The following is a 24,422-nucleotide window of genomic DNA, read 5'->3' on the forward strand; positions in this document are numbered from 1 at the left end:
ATTTCCCTTACGATTTTCGAAATGGAATGTCCCTGCGTCTGTCTCCAACTACGACTCCGCGATCGAAGTCGGCTGTTAATTCCCGTCTTCCGGCCCTAATCACGTCGGAAACCTTTCCACTGAATCACCTGGGTAAAATTACAGCTCCACCTTTTAGACCTTGTGTACGCGATACTACCACCATCTGTATATGTCAATTTCTCTGTCCTTCGAATTTTGTTGCCCCAGTGCTTGATCTTATCAGTCCCTGAGCGAAAATAAAACCGTCTTGATTTCCAATCGAAGCAGAGTTGACAAATCGGCATGAATGTAACGATATTGAAGAAAGTAGGGCACACAAGTCGTCACTCGTGGTACCGATGAGGAAAATGGAAACTATCACACGGAAATGGTATATTTTGGACCTAATGGGTATTCGTGTTCACCGTAGCACGCACTGAACTGTTTCAGAATGCTGCAACCTGCTGAAATAAGCTGATAACTAGCCATAGAACACTGTAAACGAGAAAGTACATCGTTTCACTTAGTTTTGTACAAGATATCAGCACCTTATTTCTCATTGTTAAGGTTGTAATATGTGTATCTATTCATAATGTATAAGAGAGCTCATAATCCGTGGGAACATTATCTGCCATAGGACGCAACCTCTTCTCTCATCTCTTTTGCAAATGATGTTTATGAATGCTGTTTCTGAATGCATATGCTGTTTATGAATGTATATGCTGCCTACTATAATTGCAATGTCTTGATTCATCGATTGAACTCATAGTAAATCAGAAACTAAAGGAATGTCTCACGATTCACATACATAATAATTGCGTTCGTTGGTGCAGGCATTACATATATGACTATAATTTCAAAATAATCAGTGGGGTGTTTGACGTTGTTGACAATAAATTCTTATTTGTGAGTGAAATAAGGCTAAGATCTCAGTTTCTAAATAGTCAGATTTACAGATTTACGTTTGTATGAGTATAACAACAGAAGTAGTACATTACAGTTGTTTTGGCTCGTAATTATAGAAGCTATTTTAGTACCAACAGTAGAACTAGGACGCTTTTGCTTGTTTATAACAACTTGTATGTATGAAGTTGGAAACACAGTATGAATTAAAATACTGGGATCAAATTGCTTAAAGTTAACACCAAAACTATGTCCTTTTGAGACTGTCAATTCAATCTTCGTAGCCGCGCGGGATTAGCCGAGCGGTGTACGGCACTGCAGTCATGGTCTGTGCGGCTGGTCCCGGAGGAGGTTCGAGTACTCCCACGGGCATGGGTGTGTGTGTGTTTGTCCTTAGGATAATTTAGGTTAAGTGGTGTGTAAGCTTAGGGACTGATCACCTTAGCAGTTAAGTCCCATAAGATTTTTTTTTTAAAAAAAGGAAGAAAAGAATTCTTTGTATGTTATATTCAATTGCCGATATACTTGGGTCAGATGTATGAGTTCCCACTCAAGTTGTAATAGTACGACAGTTGTATGAAGACTAATATTTCATATAAGTACCGAGGATGAAGCACCGATGAATATGTATCAAATTGCACACGGTCACTTCTTGTATATTTGGAATCTGGTTAACTCTAAAAGTGTAAATAATATTATTAATGTCCTGTTAATTCAAAAGTCATTAGCGGAAGAAAATTATTTTGAAACACTGTACATAGGTATCTGTAAATTTAGTGTTTTGTGACAGGCAACATAGTTGAGTGATGACATCGCTGTGGATCATGTCAGTAGTGTTAGCATTGAATTGTTAGTTAATGTCTTGAAAGCGGCACATCATCTAAGAAAAAGAGAGCAATCGATTTTCTTTCGTGAACACAATTGTAAACTAATCTTTATATTAGGGATGCCAATTTTGAGAAATGCCCGTTGACAGGGCTCTGAAAGCAGAATACGCACAAGGATTAGTTGGAAAGGTATGCATTCCACTTCATCATATTCAAAATGATTGTTGGTGCTTCTGACTGCATTGATACTTATTAGAAAACTGGAAGCAAGTGTGTTACATCAACAAGAGATAAATGAAACTCAGATTATGTGTTGAGTATATTTGTATCTTGGCGTGCTGTATGAGTTTAATAAGCGTGTTTGAAACAGTGGGAAATCTCATAAGCGGTAATTTAGTAAGCATGAGTCTTCTAAAGGTGTTCTTCAAACTATAAGTCAGATACAGCGCGAAGTTATGAACAAAACCACCTTAGGCATCAGTGTCATCAAGTTCTGTGGAGAGAGACAAATGCCGCACAGTGATAACGAAATTTTATTTTCAAGTAGAAGTAATCACCATCTTTATATGTAAAAAGTTTATGGAAATTTTATACAAAAATAATAACGACATGTTTTGAAGTGGAGTTAAAAGTGATTTTACTAGCAATTGGCGTTTACCTTGAAAGCATTACCGAAAAATATATTGGCATCGTTACGGTAGTATATTAGTATAAAATTCATAAAACTGTTTCCTCGAGTCGGAAAGTGGAATACCAGAAATCTGATTGTGGTAGGGAAGGTAAAAAGTTTGAAAAGAGACCGCTCAGTCCAAGCTTTCTGGGGGGTCAGTGAAGTGACATAGAAAGAGATTAAGGATTTTCGGTCAGACGAAAATAGGGTAACATCAACAGCAGCAGAAAACGGTGCAAACAGCAGTAGGATTAATTCTGAGTTGGAAGAAAGGGCACAACCATTTAGAAAAAAATCGTCCTTGTCTAGAAACTGTACAAAATGAGTGGAGTTGCACCTACTGGGTTTCAAAACCGTTCTCCACTCTCGATTTTATGGGAGTGTGCGTTTGTTTGTCTGTGTTTGTGTGCGCGTGCATGTGCGTGTGTGTGTGTGTGTGTGTGTGTGTGTGTGTGTGTGTGACAGAGAGAGAGAGAGAGAGAGAGAGAGAGAGAGAGAGAGAGAAGTTTCTTACTTTCTTATTTATTTTAATTTTTAATTTCTATTTTTTTGTTTTTACTTCATTCATATATTTATTTTTCTGACGATCCAGTCAGGCGATTTAGTCCTGTTTCCTTGTGCTTCAGCCGATGATGCGCATGCCTTTGTTGCCTTTCTTCGAGTTACCTGTGAATAAAAAGTTTCATGTTACAGTTTACGTAAATGGTTAAATAATCAAATAACAATGCATCTGTAAAAGGCCGACTCACTCATAATAGATTCTATACCTCCGTTTTTGTTTCAGAGTCTCCTCAAGATATTCATCTTTCTGTACAGTTGTTACTTTCAGTTTACACTATGTGATAAAAGTATCCGGATACCCCCAAAAACAATCGTTTTTCGTTGGCTGGTTGGTTGGTTGGTTTAAAGATTAAAGGGACCAAACTGCAAAGGTCATCGGTCCCTTGTTTCAGAAACATACAGGGCACAGTGAAACCATCCATTAGTCATTCGAAGCACTAAAAGAAAATTCCAGGGGAAAAAAAGCCCCAAGATCAATAATAAAGCAACATGGAAAACGGAGCACAACAACAAAAACAACATAGAGAAGAAAGGCAGAAAGAATTAAAACTGTACAGCAGAGGATTTTGGCTGGCTGATCACTAAAATAAAAGGATGAGCCAGCCACTCTGCATCATGTTAAAACCTCCAGCCTAAAAGATTAGGGTGGAGTCGAATTACAACACAAAACTAATTAAAAGATACAGCTGAAAAGAGGGTGATGTAATAAAATTAAATGGACCTATAAAAGCCGCTTGCGCGAATAAAACTTAAAACCCGTTCTGCCATAGAGACATTATCACCTAAAAGAGATGATAAATCACCCTGGAGATTAAAAGTTCACCTGAGAACGGTTAAAAGAGGACATTCCAACAACATATGGGCCACCGTCATGTTTGCACCATAGCGACAATGAGGGGAGTCCTCTCGACGCAGCAGATGACCATGCGTTAGCCAAGAGTGACCAATGCGGAGCCTACAGAGAACAACAGAATCCCTGCGAGAGGCCCGCATGGAAGAACCCCACACAGTCGGGGTCTCCTTTACCCGCCACAGCTTGCTGGGTGCAGACAGAGTGCGCCTTTCGTCTCCCCACATCCCAAAGACCCGACGGCGCACACCGATCGGAGGTCAGTTGCCGGGAGGCAGATCTCCAACGTCAGTTTGCGGGTGGCTTCTTTGGCTAACTTGCCGGCGAGTTCGTTTCCCGCTATCCCAACGTGTCCCGGGGTCCATATAAACACCACTGAATGTCCACGCTGTTCAAGAACATGAATGGACTCCTGGATGGCAACAACCATGGGATGACGTGGGTAGCACTGGTCAAGAGTCTGTAGACTACTGAGAGAGTCACCGCTAATGACAAAGGACTCTCCAGTGCTGGTACGAATACGCTCAAGGGCACGAAAAACGGCTGTTAACTCTGCGGTGTAAACATTGCAGGCTTCCGGCAAGGAGCGCTGGTCTACATAGTCTGCATGAGCATAAGCGTACCCCACACGGCCATCAACCTCCGAGTCATGGGATGCGTCGAGGAGAGCAAGAAATTGGCGGCGCAAGACTGCCGGAGGAACTGAATCTTTTCGCCATCGTGAGAGGTCGAGCCGAAGCTGCGGCCGACGAATACACCAAGATGGTGTATGTGGGTGGACCTGAAAAGCAGAGGGAAGAGGCAAAGACTTGAGTTCGCTAAGGAGTGACCAAACACGGATCAAAATTGTATAGCCTGATCGCGGCCGCTGGTGTGGGATATGGACTGCCGCATTAACGAAAAGGAGACAGTAGTTAGGGTGACGGGGCAAACAACGGACGTGTGCAGCATAGTTAGCTAAGAGTTGTTAACGCCGGACACCAAGTGGAGGAACCCCAGTCTCAACAAGTAGGCTATTAACAGGGCTGGTGCGGAATGCTCCTGTCGCCTGTCGAACCCCAGAGAGGTGAATGTGGTCCAGCAGTTGCAACACTGAGGACGACACTGAGCCATACGCCACACTCCCATAATCCAGTCGGGACAGTTTGAGTGCTTTGTAGAGCTGCAGCAGCGTATTACGATCTGCACCCCAAGTTGTGTTGCTGAGGCAGCGGAGGGCATTCAGATGCTGCCAGCACTGACACTTGAGCTGACAAATATGTGGAAGCCAAGTAAGCCAGGCATCGAACAGCAATCCCAGAAAACGATAAGTGTCAGCAGTCCTGAGCATGGCATCCTGAAGATAGAGCTCAGGGTTGGGATGGACAGTGCGACGCCGACAAAAGTGCATAACACAAGTCTTCGCAGGAGAAAAGTTAAACCCATGGGCTAGGGCCCGCGCCTGCACTGTGCGTAAGGCTCCCTGCAACCTACGTTCTGCAACACTAATGGTGGAGGAGCTGACAAAGATGCAGAAATCGTCAGTATATAACGTGGGTGAGACAGACGAGCCCACTGCTGCTGCAAGGCCATTAATGGCCACAAGGAAAAGTGGCACGCTCAATAGGGAGCCCTGTGGAACGCCGTTTTCCTGGACATGAAGTGAACTATGGGACGTGCCAAGTGAAACGCGGAATGTCCGAAGAGATAAAAAATTCTTAAGAAAAATGGGTAAAGAGCCCCAGAGACCCCACCCGTGCAACGTGGCGAGAATATGGTGCCGCCATGTCATGTCATATGCTCTGGAGAGGTCGAAAAAGACAGAGACGAGGTGTTGGCGCCACTGCGACAGAAAGACACCATCGCCCCATATGCGGTTGAAGATGTCAAGAATACATCGCTGACAGTCCAGGGACAGGTGTTTGAGCATCTGATTGGGGATGGCATCTGGCCCAGAGGCTGTTTTGGGGCACTGTGCCACTTCCCTTTGGAGTTCCCACGAACTAAATGGGGCGTTATACGCCTCAGGGTGGCGAGAAGCAAAATAAAGCCGTTTGCCTTCCTCCCGGCGTTTTAGCGCGCGAAACGCAGAGGCCTGAACATAATGCTGAGCGAAATGCTCGGTGATTGCATCGGTATTGGTGGATAGCACCCCGTTGATGGTAACCCCTGGGACACACGTAGAGTGCTGCAATCCAAAGATGCGTCGAATCTTCATCCACACCTGGGAGGATGAAGTACGGGAACCAATGGTGGAAACGTATCTCTCCCAGCACTCCTGTTTCCGCCTTTTGATGAGCAGCCGGACCTGAGCACGGAGACGTTTGAATAAAATGAGGTTCTCCAAAGACGTGTGCCGTTTATGTCGCTGAAGAGCCCACCGACGCTCTTTAATGGCTTCAGCGACCTCCGGAGACCACCAAAGCACTGAATTTCGCTGGGGGCACCCTAACGGACGAGGAATGGTACGTTCCGCAGCGTAAACAATTGCTGCAGTCAGTGTCTCAACCGCCACATAGATGGTACCGTGGAGGAGAGATTCAACAGTGGCAGCAGATGAGAACACTTCCCAGCTTGCCTTGCTAAATGCCCCTCTGGGCAAGCGTTCATGGGAGCGACGCTGGGGTAGTGAAAGGAAGATGGGAAAATGGTCACTACCACACAAGTAGTCATCGACTCTCCAGTGGACTGATGGTACAAGCCCTGGGCTGCACAACGACAGATCTATGGCTGAGAACGTGCCATGCGCCACACTGAAATGTGTGGCGGCGCCAGTGTTTAAGAGGCAGAGGTCGAGTTGGGAGATGAGATTCTCGACATCTCTGCCTCGGCCAGTAATCTTCATTCCACCCCACAGGGGATTGTGGGCGTTAAAATCCCCCAGGAGAAGAAAAGGCGTGGGTAGTAGGGGGACAAGTGAGCCAATTCAGTCAGGGGGACTGTACCACCTGGAGGGAGATAGACACTGCAGATGGTTATGTCCCGGGTAGTTCTTACGCAGCCATAGCTTCCAATTATGTTTGAAGGGGCACAGGAGCACTATATACAGAGGTAAGGACATACGTATCCATTAATAAAGGGAGTTGTTTGGTTGGTTTGTTGGTTTGGGGGATTAAAGGGACCAGACTACTACGGTCATCGGTCCCTTTTTCCAAACCTTAAAAACACCCATAGAGAATAGAAGCGAACAAGGAAAAGATGACAGACGACAAAGGACAAGAGAAACTGAGACAAAGAAGAGACAAAACGAATTAAATTCACACAGAGTGTGACGGTGGTTGGCCGACCATAGAGAAAAAAGGAAAAGCCAACCACCGAGAAACATATTAAAAACTCAGGCTAAAACTGTAGGCCAGAAGCCAGACTCAATACTAAATAAAAATAGACACTTAGAGCAAATGATAAAAGCCCCCTGCCGAATAAAATGCAAAACTAAGCCTGTCATGGAAGTATCATCTTTTAAAAGGGCAGGGAGTGTATCAGGTAGCGCAAATGTCTGCCTGACCAGAGCTAAAAGTGGACAGGCCATCAAAATGTGGACCACCGTCTACGTCGCCCCACAATGACAAAGAGGCGGGTCCTCACGTCGCAGTAAATAAATATGCTTCAGCCGTGTGTGGCCAATGCAGAGCCGACAAAGGACAACTGAGTCTCTGTGAGGGGCTCGTATGGATGATGACCACGCTGTCGTCGTCAGCTTAAGAGCATGGAGTTTATTGGGCGTGGGCAGATCGCGCCATTCAGCGTCCCATAGGGCGAAAACTTTGCGGCAAAAGACTGCTTGCAAATCAGTCTCTGGGAGGCCAATGTCCAGGGTTGGGGCACTGGTGGAATATTTGGCCAGGTGGTCAAATGTTCATTGCCCGGGACGCCAACATGACCAGGGGCATGCCGCAATGGGCAAGAGCATGCAGGGACTCCAGGGCAGCCATCACCAGGTGGGAGCGAGGGAATCACTGGTCGATACCTCGTAAACAGCTCAAGGAGTTGCTAAAGATAACAAAGGACTCACCTGAGCAGGAGCAGATATACTCGAGGACACGAAAGATGGCGACAAGCTCAGCAGTGAAAACGCTGCAGCCAGACGGCAATGAATGTTGTTCACAGTGGTCCCCTAGAGTCAGAGCATTACCGATATGACCAGCAACCATCGAGCCATCAGTGTAAGCAACGCCAGATCCCTGAGACGTTGCGAGAATGGAAAGAAAGCGGCGGCGGAAGGCCTCCGGAGGGACTGAGTCCTTTGGGCCCTGTGCCAACTCCAGCTGAAGGGAAGGGCGAGGCACAAACCACAGGGGTGTACGAAGAGGTGCCCGGAAACGAGGCGGAAGAGGTAAAATCCCAAGCCCAGAGAGAAGCTCTCTGACACGGACCGCGATTGTACAACCTGACCGGGACCGACGATCTGGGAGATGGACGTGCGACTGTCGGAATAGTAGACAAAACTTAGGATGCCTGGGCAAGCCACAAACATGCGTAGCATAAGCGGCCAGCAAACGTTGGCGGCGTAAACGCAGTGGAGGGACGCCCTCCTCCACAAGTATGCTGTCCACAGGGCTGGTCCGGAAAGCAATGCGTATCCCGCTGTGAAGCATTGGGTCCAGCACCCGCAATGCAGAAGGGGATGCTGAACCATAAGCCAGGCTCCCATAATCCAGAGGGGACTGGATTAATGCCTTGTAGAACCATAAGAGGGTAGATCGGTCGGCGCCCCAGCTGGTGTGGCTCAAGCATCGCAGAGCATTTAGATGCGACCAACACATCTGTTTAAGCTGCCGAATATGAGGCAGCCAAGTCAACCGGGCATCAAAAACCACTCCCAAAAACCTATGTGTCTCCACCACAGCAAGAAGTTCGCCAGCAAGATAAAGCCGCGGCTCTGGGTGAACAGTGCGTCGCCGGCAGAAATGCATAATGCAGGTCTTAGCTGTTGTAAACTGGAAGCCATGCGCTACAGCCCAAGACTGCGCCTTATGGATAGCACCCTGCAGCTGACGTTCAGCAGCTGCAATGCCAATAGAGCTATAGTAAAGGCAGAAGTCGTCAGCATACAAGGACGCTGAGACAGACGTTCCCACCACCACAGCGAGCCCGTTAGTTGCTATTAGAACCAGGCACACACTTAAAACATACCCCTGTGGCACCCCGTTCTCCTGAACTTGGATGGAACTATGGGAGGCCGCGACTTCCACACGGAGGGTACGATGCGACAGAAAATGTCGGATGAAAATCGGCAGTGGACGCCAAAGACCCCAACCATGAAGCGTAGAGAGGATGTGATAACGCCATGTCGTATTGTATGCCTTCCGCATGTCGAAAAAGGCAGCGACCAGGTGCTGACAGTTGGCAAAGGCTGTACGGATATCTGACTCGAGGCTCACCACATTGTCGGCGGCAGAGCGGCCTTTATGGAACCCACCCTGAGATGGAACCAGAAGGCCCCGTGACTCGAGTACCCAAATCAATCGCCAGCTCACCATCTGTTTAAGCAACTTGCAAAGAAAGTTGGTGAGGCTAATGGGACGGTAGCTGTCCATCTCCAAAAGGTTCTTGCCAGGTTTCAAAATGGGGATGACAACACTTTCCCGCAATCGCGACGGAAACTCACCCTCGACCCAAATACGGTTGTAAAGGTCGAGGAGGCGTCGCTGCCAGTCCACTGAAAGGTGTTTCAGCATCTGACAGTGGATGCGATCGGGCCCGGGAGCGGTATCAGGGCAAGCGGCTAGGGCACTGTGAAATTCCGACTCACTGAATGGAACATTGTAGGATTCAGGATGGTGGGTGCGAAATGAAAGGCTCCAACGGTCCATCCGCTCTTTAATGGAGCGGAAGGCCAGAGGGTAATTCGCAGAAGCGGAACTCAGAGCAAAATGCTCTGCCAAGCGGTTCGCAATTACGTCAGAGTCAGTACAAACTGCTCCAATCAGTGAGGGCGCAGGGACAATGTCAGTGGACCGATAGCCATAGAGGCGTCGAATCTTGGCGAATGATGCAGCGGGCCCGCGCACGAAGCCGTTTGAAGGCGATGAGGTGTTCTGTGGAGGGATGTCGCTTGTGACACTGGAGCGCCCGCCGGCGATCTTTAATCGTCTCAGCAGTCTCAGGCGACCACCAAGGCACAGTCCGCCGAAGAGCGGTGGTGACCTAAAGAACCATCACATCAATGGCGTCATTAGAAAGAGGCTCAATAGCGGCAATGAAGGAGAACAGGTCCCAGTCAGCCTTATTCATAGCCCACCTGGAAGGACGCCCAGAAGAGTGATGTTGTGGCAGTGACAGAAAGATCAGAAAGTGGTAACTGCCACACAGGTCATCATGCACACTCCATTGGACAGAAGGTAAGATGCTAGGGATGCAGATCGAAAGGTCGATGGCGGAATACGTTCTGTGTGCCACAATGAGATGTGTGGAGGCACCATCATTTAAAATCGAAAGGTCTAGCTGTGTCAGTACATTCTCAACGGTGGCGCCTTGACCTGTTGCCACTGAACCACCCCACAGAGGGTTATGGGCGTTGAAGTCACCCAGTAACAAGAAAGGTGGCGGCAATTGAGCTATCAGTGCAGCCAGGACATGCTGCGCGACATCGCCATCTGGTGGAAGGTAAAGCCTGCAGACGGTAACAACCTGTGGCGTCCACACCCGAACAGCGACAGCCTCTAAAGGTATTTGTGGAGGGACAGACTCGCTGTGAAGAGACTGAAGGATATAGATGCAGACGCCACCAGACACCCTTTCGTAAGCTGCTCGGTTCTTATAATAACCCAGATAGCCACGGAGGGCGGGGGTTCGCATTGGCGGAAACCAAGTTTCTTGAAGAGCAATGAAGAAGAAAGGGTGCAGGCTGAGAAGTTGTCAGAGTTCAGCAAGATGGTGGAAGAAACCGCTGCAGTTCCACTGGAGGATGATATTGTCCATGGCTGAGAAAAGCATGAACGGACTGGGGAGGCATATTACGCTGCTGGGTCACCTTCTGCCTCCGATGGAGCGCCTGCACAAGTGCTATCCATTGCGTCTGAGGGACTGGCGAGATCGAGGTCCTCAGAGGATGCAATAATCTCCACCTCATCCTCAGACATAGAGCTTCTAGGTAGTGGTGGAGTAGGTGCCACCACAGGTGCCTTGGTCTTACGGGTCTTCAATGGCGCTTTCTCTTGCTGTTCCTTTGGTTGCCATTACTGGGAGGGCGTACTGGTGTCAGTCTCCGGGATTGAAGATGATCGCAAAGCTCGACGACCAGCGACCTATGGCTTCATCAGCCACTGGGTGTCTGCTTGGCCGCTGGTAGGAACATGGGAAGGGAGTGTCTCAAGGAATCCCTTCCGAGCGAGAGAAGCTGAAGACGACTTACACTTCTCTGGCTTAGAAGTGGGGACTGGTGTTCCCGATGGTTGGAGGTGGGGGGTGTTGCTCTGGAAGTAGATGGAGTAGGAGCAACAGGGAGTGAATTGCCCCCCACAATCAAGGGGGTCGGTGGATAGTGACTGATCTTAGAGGCAACCATGTGACGATGGGAGAACTGTTGTTGCAGCAGCGGCGTAGGTCGACGTCATTGACACTGGATGGAGCCTCTCATATTTCCGTTTAGCCTTGGTGTATGTCAGGCGGTCCAGGGTCTTACATTCCATTATCTTCTATTCTTTCTGGAAGACCCGGCAGTCTGGCGAACAGGGGTAATAGTGTTCTCCATAGTTAACACAGATAGGAGGTGGGGTACATGGAGTATTGGGATGCGAAGGATGTCCACAATCTCGACACGTGATGACGGAAGTACAGTGGGATGACATGTGCCCAAACTTCCAGCATTTAAAACACCGCATCGGAGGAGGGATATATGGCTTCACATCACAATGGTAAACCATCACCTTAACCTATTCGGGTAAGACATCACCCTCGTAGACCAAGATGAAGGCACCCGTGATTATCCCTCGGACCCTGATAGATGTGCCGGACGAAGTGAACACCTCATCGTTCGAGGTTGGCGTGCAGTTCATCATTGGACTGCAGAAGAAGATCCCTGTGGAAGATAATACCCTGGACCATGTTGAGACTCTTAGGGGGATTGATGCTAACTGAAACATCCCCCAACTTGTCACAAGCAAGCAACCTCCGTGACTGGGCAGAGGATGCTGTTTTGATGAGAACTGAACCAGAGCGCATTTTGGACAAGCCCTCCACCTCCCTGACCTTGTCCTCTATATGCTCCACAAAACACTGGGGCTTGGTCGACATAAATGATTCACCACCAACTCGTGTACTGATGACAGACCAGGGTGAATAGTCTTCACTGCCTTCTTTAGCCATACGTTTCTCTCATGGAGTGGCCATGGAGGGAAATGATCCTGTTTTGTATTTCTTGCCATTGAGGTTAGACCTCGATCGCTTAGAGACTGGTGGTGAAGGCCCACCAGCGAGGGATGATGTACCATGCTTCATTGTGGGTCATCTGCCCTGATGCCACCCATTCCAACTAGGGACTCTCCCCACAGGCGCCACCCAGCCACAGCAAAGACCACCTGGCAGGATGGCCTTTGCTGGGAGTCCCGATGCCCCAGAATGATAGGCATCTACTCCTCAGCATACGTGGGTAGGTAGCAGCTCAGGCATCAGCAGGGCGATCCCTTTGTTGTCAGGGGGCTACCTCCAAGAGGGTACATGACAGCCCCACCACAACGGACTGGCTACCGTGCTGGTTGTCAGGTGTCGAATATCCATTAATAAAGGGAGTAAAGATGGATGTACGCAATGGAGGGAATGTAGGCTACCTGGATCACACTGCAGCCGATGTGGCCGGAAGCTCAATGTAAGTCCAACTCCTCAAATAGTACGCACGAACGGAAAATTTGGAAAAGTAGTAATCAAACCCCTTAGGGGACAATCACATTCAAGGCCAAAACAGTTGAGACTCCTTTTAGTCGCCTCTTACGACAGGCAGGAATACCGCGTCCTATTCTTACCCCAGAACCCACAGGGTGTTTGGAAAGTGGTCACTACCACACAAGTCATTAAGCACAATCCATTGGACAGATGGTAAGAGGCTAGGGCTGCAGATCGAAAGGTCGATGGTGGAGTACATGTCATGTGCCATACTGAAATGTGTGACGGCACCATCGTTTAAAAGGGGAAGGTTGAGGTGGGCCAATACGTTCTCAATGTTTGAGCCTCGACCTGTCGCCACTGACCCACCCCACAGAGGGTTATGGGCGTTGAAGTCGCCCAGTAACAGGAACAGTGGCGGCAATTGGGCTACTAGCACAGCCTGGACATGCTGCAGGACATCACCAACCAGTGGAAGATTCAAGCTGCAGACAGTAACAGCCTGTGTCGTCCACACCCAAACAGTGACAGCCTCTAAAGGTGTTTGTAGAGGGAAAGATTCGCTGTGAAGGGAGTGCAGGACGTAGATGCAGACACCACCAGCCACCCTTTCATAAGCTGCCCTTTTCTTATAATAACCCCGATAGCCACGGAGGGCGAGTGTTCACAATGCTGGAAACCAATTTTCCTGAAGAGGAATGCAGAAGAAAGGGTGACGGCTGATAAGTTGTCGGAGCTCAGCTAGATGGTTTAAGGAACCGCTGCAGTTCCACTGGAGGATGATATTGTCCATGGCTGAAAAAGGCGTGAAGGGACTGGGAAGGCAGATTACGCTGCTGGGTGACCTGCTGCCACTGACTGAGCACCTGTGCTAGTGCTATCCATTGCGTCTGAGGGACCAGCGAGATCGAGGTCCTCAGCAGACGCCAGGATCTCCACGTCGCCCTCAGATGGAGAGCTTGAAGGTTGTGGTGGGGTGAGTGACCCCACAAGGTCTTTGGCCTTAGAGGTCTTTCTCTTTGACGTCTCTCGCTGAACCTTGGGTTTCGCCGGCTTTGGGCTTCACTGATTCAGTCTGTGGGATGGAGCAGGATCGCAAAGCTCTATAACCAGCCACTTGTGGGCACTTACGCCACTGCCAGGCATCATCCTTCCCGTTTATGGAAACCTGGGTAGGGAGGGATCCAAGGGACCCCTTGAGAGCGGGAGTAGCCGAAGAAGTTGGACGCTTCTCTGGATTATAAGCGGGTATGGATGTCATCAATGAGTGGGAGGGTGTTCTCCCGAAGTAGGTGGCACAGGAGCAACAGGGTGGGTAGAGCCTCCCATGGGCAAGGGGGCACGTGTAGTTGTATGCCTTGGTGATCCTGCTCGAATTCTCAGAACTGATGGGGCTACCACGGTTGTCCTAGCCGCGGCGTATGAAGATGTCATTTGAACAGGATGTAGTCAGTCATATTTCCTCTGAGCCTCACTATAGGTCAGTCAGTCCAGGGTCTTATATTCCATGACTTTGCGTTCTTTCTGTAGGATCCTTCAGTCTGGTGAGCAAGGTGAATGATGCTCTCCACAGTTGACAAACATGGGAGGCAGGGCACATGGAGTATTGGGATGTGATGGGTGTCTGCTATCGCGACATGTGAGGCTGGAAGTACAGTGGGAAGACATATGGCCAAACTTCCAGCACTTGAAGCACCGTATTGGGAGAGGTATATAGGGCTTGACATCAGACCAGTAGGCCATCACCTAGACCTTCTCTGGTAATGTATCACCCACAAAGGCGAATATGAAGGACTGGTAGCAACCTGATTATCCCTCGGACCCCGATGAACGCGCCGGACGATATGCACACCTCAACGCTCTAAGTTGGCGTGCAGCTCGTAATCAGACTGCAAAAGTAGGTCCCTATGGAAAATAATACCCTGGACCATATTTAAAATCTTATGTGCTGTTATGGTAACGTTAACATCCTCCAACGTGTCACAAGCAAGTAACCTTTGTGACTGTATAGAGAATGCCGTTTTTATCAAAACTGACCCAGAGCTAATTTTGGACAAGCCCTCCACCTCCCCAAACTTGTCCTCTAAATGCTGTAGAAAGAACTGAGGCTTTTTGGACATGAAAGACTCCCCATCAGCTCTCGTACAAACTAGGAACCAGGGCAAATAACTGTCACTGCCATACTGAGACTTACGCTCCTCCCACGGTTTGGCGAGGGAGAGGATTGTTTTCGGATCGAATTTCTGAGCATTAAATTGAGCCCAAAAACGCTTAGAGACTGCTGACGGCTGGCCACCAGCGAGAGATGATGTACCATGCTTCATTGCAGGTCATCCCCCCTGATGCCACCCACTTCAACTAAGGGCCCTCCCCACAGGCGCCACCCAGCCTCAGCACGGGCCACCTGGCAGGATGGCCATTGCCAGGAGTCCCAATGCCCCAGGGAGATAGGCATCTACTCCTTGGCATATGTGAGGAGTTAACGGCGCAGGCATCAGCCGAGCGATCCCTATGTTGTCAGGGAGCAACAACCAACAGGATACATGGCGGCCCCACCTCAATGGACTGGCTACCATGTTGGATATTAGGTGCAATTAAGTCCATAGTCGTCGTCTCCGCAAAAAGCAAGACTGCACAGTGCATAGTGGAAATTGCACCCAGGAAAGTATCCTCGCCCAAGAGATGGAGAACGAGCGGGACAGCAATGCGACAACGATAAAGCTGGCTAGAAGTCTCAATGCACGATGAACAAAATGCACCATGTAAGGTGCCCTTCCGCAATTGGCTGGCTCTTCTGAAGAATTTAAAAAGATGTAGGTCAAACGCGAGAGAGGACCATCACATACAGGCCGAAACGTTTGGGACTCCTTTTAGTCGCCTCTTACGACAGGCAGGAATAGTGCGGGCCTATTCGTACCCCCGAACATGCAGGGGGGCATCTCCAATGGTCATAACAGCAGGAGGTCAGCCGATGATATAATGTATCAGTTTCATTGCAACAGTGGCAACGATCCGTCACATTGAGACGAATACGAAAATGTCACACGTTGGTAGGTATAATATTATGAACAACTTGGTACCACGAGGACGCCACTGCCATCGGGAGGTTAATGTTGGACCAAAAAATCTTCCAGTTCGTTTCTGGCGACAGGGCATCCACAGAGGAAATACTACGAGGAATTGGCCAGCGGCTTAACAGCATTTTTAGGGAGAGGTTCGCTTGGGAAAGGCTATTTACTCCTAAATAACTGACTTCAAAAAAATTCCTTAAAGTGCCGTAGTTTGTAAGTAATCCTGGCAGTATCTACTGGAGGTGCTAAACTTACCAGTCGGATACAGTCATAAAGGCGACCTGTAAGTGACTGGGGGGCGCGTTGACATGTTAAAACGGTGCGACGGATGAGTATGGCAGAAGCCTTAACCCGAATGTCAGGGAAGCCCAAACCTCCCAGCAGATGGGGGCGCGCCGTGACACCATACAGCACACGAAATACAGAGTTGCTCCAGATAAACCTGTCAGTTAAACTTCGCAGGAAGTGGAAAGATTCGTGCAATAAAATGAGCCTTACTTAACACATACGTTTCCATGGCCCGGACCTTAGGAACAAGTGAGAGGGATTCAATGATCACTCCCTTAATCTTATCAGTGACAGACTTCCAGTTTATTGCAGCCATCTTTAACGGACAACTGTCAATTCTAACACCGAAAGATCGATATTGGGTGACCTTCAAAGCCAATGGAATTTCACCACCGTCAAATCCTCCGAAACTAAGTGACATTTCTGGTCATTGACCCGCACTCACTGTAAGACAACAAAAGAAATCCAAAACTTACTTCATCAGTGGTATATCATCATGGGTACGGAGAAGAACCATAACGTCGTCAGCAAATGCACGAATGGTAAACCTTTCTCCCAACAGCGACCAGTCACCCAAACGAGCAGCTATAGTTCGCAATAAGGGCTCCAGAAACAGCACGTAGAGCGACATAGATAATGGACTCCCTTGATGGATGACACACCGCGATAGGGGAAGTAAGACTGCCATTTACGTCAATGGATGCCCGAATACCAGTGATTAGAGACCTAAACAGCCGTCGTGCAGCATTGTTAAAACCAACAGTCGTCAATACTCGCATAAAGAATCCATGATTAACGCTGTCGAACACTTGGTGAAAATCAATGAAAAGCAAAGTGCTTGGCACAGGAATGGTGGAAGCAATCGAAATTATATAACGACATCCAGCAACGGGAGTCAGGAGAGTACGACTCGGAAGGCAACTTACATGGCTCGCGGTAATGGTGTCCAACAATACCGATAGTCGGCTATTTACCGCTGGCGCCACTATTTTATAATCATAGTTGAAGAGGGTTATCGGGTGGATCTAATCCACAAGCAAACGTCCCAGCTTTTTGGGGATCAGGACAATTTTAGCAATCTTAAAGCTGGGCGGGAGAAGACCTCTGTGGAATACTTCATTTACCATGGAAGTTATCGTAACTCCTATCAGGGGCCAAAATCGAATATAAAATTCTTTGAGAAGACCATCGGGCCAGGCGATTTGTGTGAGGGGAACGAGCCCCAATATAAAGTATATCATCGCGATGGACTACAGAGAAAAACTCTACCTGGAGAGCTGGCGTAACAACACTATTGTTGTGTACATAGTTCCGCGTAGTCAACTTTCTCACTAGAGCGCGCCCTGCTAAGCACAACAGCGCAGGTGCAGCGCTCGTCCATCTCCGCACTACGAGTAGGCGCTGCCTCAGAGACGGACCAAATTCTACTTCCGCCGATCTGCGTATTAATATGTAATGCAGCCAATGAGATTGCTGCTAACGTAGAACATTTTCTCCTCACGGATCACACTCACACAGTGATACCTGAATGTGCGAGGTATTATAACGAGTGTACAGACCTCCGATCAGTCAGTCTGTATTTGCGTTCACCAGTCTGTACAAGTCTGCATTTGTCTGCATTAGTCTGTACCAGTCTGCAATAGTCTGTATCAGTCTGTACCAGTCTGCATTAGTCTGTACCAGTCTATAGTCAAGTTTCAGTCTATGCCTAATAAGATTACCATATTCCTGTACATAGCCATGATGATAAATGAATAGACACTTTGTCAAGTATCAGAGGTATGTGAGAATAAGGTTAACGTACCAAGACCAAAGGAACTTCATTTTGTCTATTGTAAACTGCATCCAGAATCAAGTTACATAATGTCTATGCTTTTTATTATTTTAATAAATGTGTGTGAAAATTAATCAAGTTCTGTTTAAAGTTGGTCACCGTCTATCTGCTACTCTAAGCGTGCAAGTGGCATTTCTATAGTCTGACCTAACGGCAGAAGATAAACGCGCAACGATAAGACCACGAGACATATTGCTGAGACTCGCCTACTTCGTTAGAGCGACAAGTCAAATAATCTGATGGTGTGTGTACCGAAGGTCTTATAGTACGCACACCGCAACTATCAAGGAGGGAGGTGAAATCAACAGACGGTGGACCGTCTGAATCCAATTCAATATAAAGTTCGGAATAATACTGGTAAAGTTCACGCTTGATATCAGATTGGGAGGACCACTCACGCCCATCCATGAACGGATGGTAGAAAGACACGTCCTTTGAGATCGCTTGTGAAGCCTGTACGATTGAACGAGGCTGGGAACGCAATCGGACACCATCCATTTGCCTACTTTTGAGTTATAGATGTTTCGCCTTCACACGGTGGACGTCGACGACCCTCAAGGGGGCATCATGAGCATTATTGTAAAGATCGCGAAGGACAGCGTAATAAAATTCCCTAGTGCGCCTTATTTCAGCGCTAAAATGCTTGAGTGTATTTCGAAACCTGGGTTTTAGCAAATGTAACCCGCCATTTTGGAAGTGAGGAATAACGCACCTGGGACTGAGTTGTCCGCACCCATACGTCTGCGATGATACCTTCCAGAGAGGGATCCGTGAGATGTAGAGTGTTTAGCTTCCATAAAGGGCGCGAAAGGTGGACCCGCTGCGGGGACGTGGTTGTAAGTCATTGAAACAGCACACTGATCAGTGAAACTGGCAGGAATTACGTCTATAGATAGAAGCTGATTACAGATGGGGGCAAATGAACAAAAGTGGTCCAGTCAGCTACTTGAAGTAGCTGTAAAAAACGTAAACCACTTCAATGTAGGATATCTGCAAACCCAAGCATCCTGGAGATTCAAGGACGTCACCGTAACATTAAATTCGCGACAAAATGTATAATTGGGGGTCTAATCTCCACGACCTAAGACGCAGTTAAAATCGTCCCCCAACAATACCTTGCGCGGGTTCTGTCTTAGTAAATAAACAACTTCTTCCTTATAATACCACGCGCGAACGGATGAACGACCGGATCCAGACGAAGCGTAAGGAAAAATTAAGGTGAGGTCATAAAAACTACAGCCTATACCGCGACCATCATCTAGCGTAAAAACCGTCAGCGGGATTCCATCTCGATAAAGCAAAGCCATACCGGTAGAATTTTCGGGCGCGACATTGAAAAACAGAGTATCGAGGAGGAAAAAACATATAAACTAATACCTCTTGTAAACACACGATATCAGCTTGGGAATCGTAAATAAACTGGCGTAACGCAGCAAGCCGTAATTGGGAACGTATCCCATTAAAATTGAGAGCTAGAAATGTATTTGCCTGCTTCCGTTAACACATGTAAGGTCAATAAAAGAACACTAAGGAAAAATCACTCATCACGTCTGTCTCTTCTCAACGTCCAGAGGTGGGGAAAGAAGGTATAATTTTAATCCTCCCCACCGGATGCCGAGGAATCCTCGTTGTTCTTTTTACGACGCGTCGCTGCAATTGCAGGTTGAAAACGCTGTTTCACACCACTCCGTAAAAACATACACTCCTGATATGGAGGGGTTGCGGACGTATCAAGCTCCGATTTGATAGAGGAGACATCACCACTGCACTCATCGTAAATCGCGAAGCACAACTCAGAACGACCAACATCAACGTCAGGTACAGAAGAGACAGATAATGCAGTGCCGGTGTCGGATGGCATCTCCTGACCATCAGGAAGAGAACTCGTAGAATCCTGTTGCTCCACCGTTTCAGCGTGGAGGAGGGGTGGTATTGCACTGGAACACTGTAAAGACTGGCCAGCAGGCAACGTCTCTGCGGGAACATCTGAACTCACGGGAACCGTCATGTCTACAGGTAAAGTGGGGGACGCAGATACAACACACATTTCAATATCAACAGAAGCAGCTACATCATCTCTGGTAGTACTGGAATCACAACTAACGTTAGTAGACAACTCGTTACCGCCAGAAGGTGCACCCTCTGTCAACGAAGCATCAGAAGAACGAGACTGAAGTGGGGCGTCCTCGATATCTGTACCGTCCTCAGTCCGCCGGCGTTTGACTTCCGCTGCAGGAGCCGTCGTCCCCTCACTGGGACGCACCGGTAAGGGTGGAAATGCGCGATGAGTAGGGGGTAATGTTGCCCCTGCATCGCTTAAAGCTGGAGATTGACTGACAGCTGACTGCGAAGATACTATGTCTGCTAACGTTAAAGAAAAACGTTTTTGGTAAGACGGCGTCAGAACAGTATTACTGCGCGGATAATCAGATCTGAGATGACTGCTTTTGTTACAGAGAAGACATGTTCCTTCTTGCCCTGCATAAGTAACATGGATTCGGTAACCACAAACAGTTTTTTTTTAATCTCATTTGTTCGTTTTTGTTCGTTATATATGCTCGGGGCGGACGTCGGAAGACACCCATTTCAGTTCGTTGTTGATCCATCAACTCAGTTTTTTTATTACAGAGGGCAGCTAACCCTCTGACCGAACACGCTGAGCTACCTTGCCGGCTAACAGTTAAGTGGGAAAGAATATTCTTTTTAATGCACATGTCCACAGTCCGGATACCATTATGAAACTGGAAGCTATGTTGTGCTGACCAGCGTTCCCATCGGATATGCCGTATGACTCCAAACGGAAGCAACGCTGTTTTAAGAAATGAATCGTCCACTTCAGGAGGAAGGTTATAAATTCTAACCGGAGTATACTCGAGTGCCGCATTTTCAAGGAAGACTTGACTAACGGAACCATCGCGATGTGTAAACAACACTTTAGAACCAACCTGAGAGAGAAGCCGTTCTACTTGAACGGGATCATAAAACTTCACTAAGAATGCATACAAATCAGAATCAAAGTAAGCAGTATCTACCTGTTCAGGTGTAACACGGGTAACATCAGCCAACCAATCGTGAATTTCTAAGGAGCCAGGTTGAACACGACGCAGGCAATCCAACTGTCAGCACAGTTAAGACGTCATTCAGTAAGTTGTCAGGTGCCGTGCGAAAAGTAAAATTAACATAGCTTCTCGAGTCATATTCAACACAAAGTGTAGTACTACAGCAGTGTTCTACCAACTACACTTCGTTAATTCCCCTGTGAATATTAGTATAGCGTAAAGGACCCGTTACTGTGCAACTATCGAACTGCAAGAACTCGGGAAATACGTAAAGGCTCTGCCATTCGCTTCGTTCTGTTAACCTGTTACTACTATTTTGGAGTGCCAGTGTTTTAAGCTTACTGCAAACAGAAATAATGATTTATCAGGCGCTTTTCTCTTATGATATCAATCTACCAGCAGCAATCGTAGATTCTAATTCAAATGTATTTGACATGGGTTGTCACCATCACGAAACAATGACTCAAGAAATGGTTCTAAATAATGAAGACGTAAAGTTCTCCACATGCTTACAAAAAGGCATCCGTTAAATTTCTGTTATACGGTAAATCACGTAAATCTAAAGGCTTTAAATTTAACTAAATGCTTAGGGATTACGATTACTCTTACATACGCTTTTCCATCATCCCTGAAAGTTTGCACCATCAGCACGGAATCGCCTTGTAGGTATAAATCTCCCTTCATAGCCGGAAGTTACGAGACATCCACCGTTGTTGTGGTGCGTGGAAGAGGGAGTGAGCGTAAACGACAGTGTGGTACACCGCAACACTTGTTCATCTCCTCCCCAACGGGGCTACCGTCTGTTGCGAAAGAAACTAAGTTCTTGGCAGAAAGATACAAGCATCACACATTTTGATGCGATTCATTGGCATATGATGGGTATCTGTAGCGTGTGGAGTGCAGAGATGTTGATGTTTCTTATCCACTGTTTAGCAGTTCTTGAATAGACAGAAATTAAGTCTGGTCTATAACATAACGTAGTAGTAGTTTGGCGCTATGAACCAGCGACATATGGATAGTCTCGGCAAATTGTACAACCGTCTGCCCGTCTATGCCGTCGCATTACAACTGAATAATTCTCGTTTGCGTGTTATGGTAGCCAAGATGCGTCGTTCATATTAAAACGTCAGTGGCTAGATTAATAACATTCTGCGAAGATACTGCTCAGGACTGGAGCTCCACTCTACATCTACATCTACATTGATACTCCGCAAGCCACCCAACGGTGTGTGGCGGAGGGCACTTTACGTGCCACTGTCATTACCTCCCTTTCCTGTTCCAGTCGCGTATGGTTCGCGGGAAGAACGACTGTCTGAAAGCCTCCGTGCGCGCTCTAATCTCTCTAATTTTACATTCGTGATCTCCTCGGGAGGTATAAGTAGGGGGAAGCAATATATTCGATACCTCATCCAGAAACGCACCCTCTCGAAACCTGGACAGCAAGCTACACCGCGATGCAGAGCGCCTCTCTTGCAGAGTCTGCCACTTGAGTTTATTAAACATCTCCGTAACGCTATCACGGTTACCAAATAACCCTGTGACGAAACGCGCCGCTCTTCTTTGGATCTTCTCTATCTCCTCCGTCAGACCGATCTGGTACGGATCCCACACTGATGAGCAATACTCAAGTATAGGTCGAACGAGTGTTTTGTAAGCCACCTCCTTTGTTGATGGACTACATTTTCTGAGCACTCTCCCAATGAATCTCAACCTGGTACCCGCCTTACCAACAATTAATTTTATATGATCATTCCACTTCAAATCGTTCCGCACGCATACTCCCAGATATTTTACAGAAATAACTGCTACCAGTGTTTGTTCCGCTATCATATAATCATACAATAAAGGATCCTTCTTTCTATGTATTCGCAATAATTACATTTGTCTATGTTAAGGGTCAGTTGCCACTCCCTGCACCAAGTGCCTATCCGCTGCAGATCTTCCTGCATTTCGCTACAATTTTCTAATGCTGCAACTTCTCTGTATACTACAGCATCATCCGCGAAAAGCTGCATGGAACTTCCGACACTATCTACTAAGTCATTTATATATATTGTGAAAAGCAATGGTCCATAAAACTCCCCTGTGGCACGCCAGAGGTTACTTTAACGTCTATAGACGTCTCTCCATTGACAACAACATGCTGTGTTCTGTTTGCTAAAAACTCTTCAATCCAGCCACACAGCTGGTCCGATATTCCGTAGGCTCTTACTTTGTTTATCAGGCGACACTGCGGAACTGTATCGAACGCCTTCCGGAAGTCAAGAAAAATAGCATCTACCTGGGAGCCTGTATCTAATATTTTCTGGATCTCATGAACAAATAAGGCGAGTTGGGTCTCACACGATCGCTGTTTCCGGAATCCATGTTGATTCCTACATAGTAGATTCTGGTTTTCCAGAAATGACATGATACTCGAGCAAAAAACGTGATCTAAAATTCTACAAGACATCGACGTAAGAGATATAGGTCTATAGTTTTGCGCATCTGCTCGACGACCCTTCTTGAAGACTGGGACTATTTGTGCTCTTTTCCAATCATTTGGAACCCTCCGTTTCTCTAGAGACTTGCGGTACACGGCTGTTAGAAGGGGGGCAAGTTCTTTCGCGTACTCTGTGTAGAATCGAATTGGTATCCCGTCAGGTCCAGTGGACTTTCCTCTATTGAGTGATTCCAGTTGCTTTTCTATTCCTTGGACACTTATTTCGATGTCAGCCAGTTTTTCGTTTGTGCGAGGATTTAGAGAAGGAACTGCAGTGCGGTCTTCCTCTGTGAAACAGCTTTGAAAAAGGTGTTTAGTATTTCAGCTTTACGCGTGTCATCCTCTGTTTCAATGCCATCATCATCCCGTAGTGTCTGGATATGCTGTTTTGGGCCACTTACTGATTTAACGTAAGACCAGAACTTCCTAGGATTTTCTGTCAAGTCGGTACATAGAATTTCACTTTCGAATTCAATGAACGCTTCACGCATAGCCCTCCTTACGCTAACTTTGACATCGTTTAGCTTCTGTTTGTCTGAGAGGTTTTGGCTGCGTTTAAACTTGGAGTGGAGCTCTCTTTGCTTTCGCAGTAGTTTCCTAACTTTGTTGTTGTACCACGGTGGGTTTTTCCTGTCCCTCACAGTTTTACTCGGCACGTACGTGTCTAAAACGCATTTTACGATTGCCTTGAACTTTTTCCATAAACACTCAACATTGTCAGTGTCGGAACAGAAATTTTCGTTTTGATCTGTTAGGTAGTCTGAAATCTGCCTTCTATTACTCTTGCTAAACAGATAAACCTTCCTCCCTTTTTTTATATTCCTATTAACTTCCATATTCAGGGATGCTGCAACGGCCTTATGATCACTGATTCCCTGTTCTGTACATACAGAGTCGAAAAGTTCGGGTCTGTTTGTTATCAGTAGGTCCAAGATGTTATCTCCACGAATGGGTTCTCTGTTTAATTGCTCGAGGTAATTTTCGGATAGTGCACTCAGTATAATGTCACTCGATGCTCTGTCCCTACCACCCGTCCTAAACATCTGAGTGTCCCAGTCTATATCTGGTAAATTGAAAT

The 24,422-nt window shown here is 47.2% G+C and overlaps 1 protein-coding gene across 1 annotated transcript in view; it reads right to left on the minus strand.

The window, feature by feature from the left end:
- Nucleotides 1–916: 916 nt before the first annotated feature.
- LOC124594049 overlaps nt 917–24,422 on the minus strand; it is a 151,165-nt gene continuing 127,659 nt past the window's right edge. Inside the window, exon 5 of the mRNA XM_047132399.1 lies at nt 917–3,066. The gene's annotated coding sequence lies outside the window, so the exon portion shown is untranslated. The remainder of the gene's footprint in view (nt 3,067–24,422) is intronic.

This window comes from Schistocerca americana, chromosome 2, assembly GCF_021461395.2.
Source record: "Schistocerca americana isolate TAMUIC-IGC-003095 chromosome 2, iqSchAmer2.1, whole genome shotgun sequence".
NCBI lineage: Eukaryota > Metazoa > Arthropoda > Insecta > Orthoptera > Acrididae > Schistocerca > Schistocerca americana.